The sequence below is a fragment of the Esox lucius genome, chromosome 13 (assembly GCF_011004845.1).
Source record: "Esox lucius isolate fEsoLuc1 chromosome 13, fEsoLuc1.pri, whole genome shotgun sequence".
Classification (NCBI taxonomy): domain Eukaryota; kingdom Metazoa; phylum Chordata; class Actinopteri; order Esociformes; family Esocidae; genus Esox; species Esox lucius.
Genome location: NC_047581.1, coordinates 3,594,046 through 3,594,886, shown reverse-complemented (window position 1 = coordinate 3,594,886; position 841 = coordinate 3,594,046).

The following is an 841-nucleotide window of genomic DNA, read 5'->3' as shown; positions in this document are numbered from 1 at the left end:
GTGAGTAGAACATGGCCTCCTACTCCTCCATGCTGGACCTCAGTGAGTAGAGCACTGGGCAACTACTCCTCCATGTTGGACCTCAGTGAGTAGAACACTGGCCTCCTACTCCTCCATGTTGGACCTCAGTGAGTAGAACACTGGCCTCCTACTCCTCCTCCATGCTGGACCTCAGTGAGTAGAACACTAGTAGTACATTCCTTGGGACTTAACGTCACAAAAAAACTGATCTCTCATTGGTCCCAGACACTGATGGGTCAGGCCAGAATCAGAACACCACTGGGTAAAGCCACAATTAGAAAACGTGTAATTGGCTTTGATTCGCTGATGTTAAGAGATCCAATCACGGCCAAATTTGTTTTGTACAACGCCTGTTATGTTGCCGTCAGCTGAACGACACTCGGCCTGAATATGAAGTATGTGATTTCTGTTTGAGTTGCCAGGGAAGGTCTGTCGTCATCTCCACGCTCTGATCTCCTTGATCCAATCACATCAGGGTTTCCCAACCCTGTCCTCAAGGACCTTGGGGTACGCGTCTGTAGCCCTGAACTGACAAACCTGATTCAATTAGTCAAATATTACCAAGCCCTTTACTAATTCAAACAGATGTGCTAGTTCAGAGCTACAACACATATGTCTGGTGGTCCCTGAGAAAATGGTTGGGAAATCCCAGTTCTGAAACATCATCCTGCCTCGTCCGACACTCTCGTCTAGGTTTCCTGGCGTCCCTGAAGCTTCCGTCCTATGAGGAGGTCGCCGCCCAGCCCTCCACGCCTCCTCCCCCATACAGCACGGTGTTCGCTGCCACGGCGGCGCTGCCCGCTACCCCCAGCCGCCCACC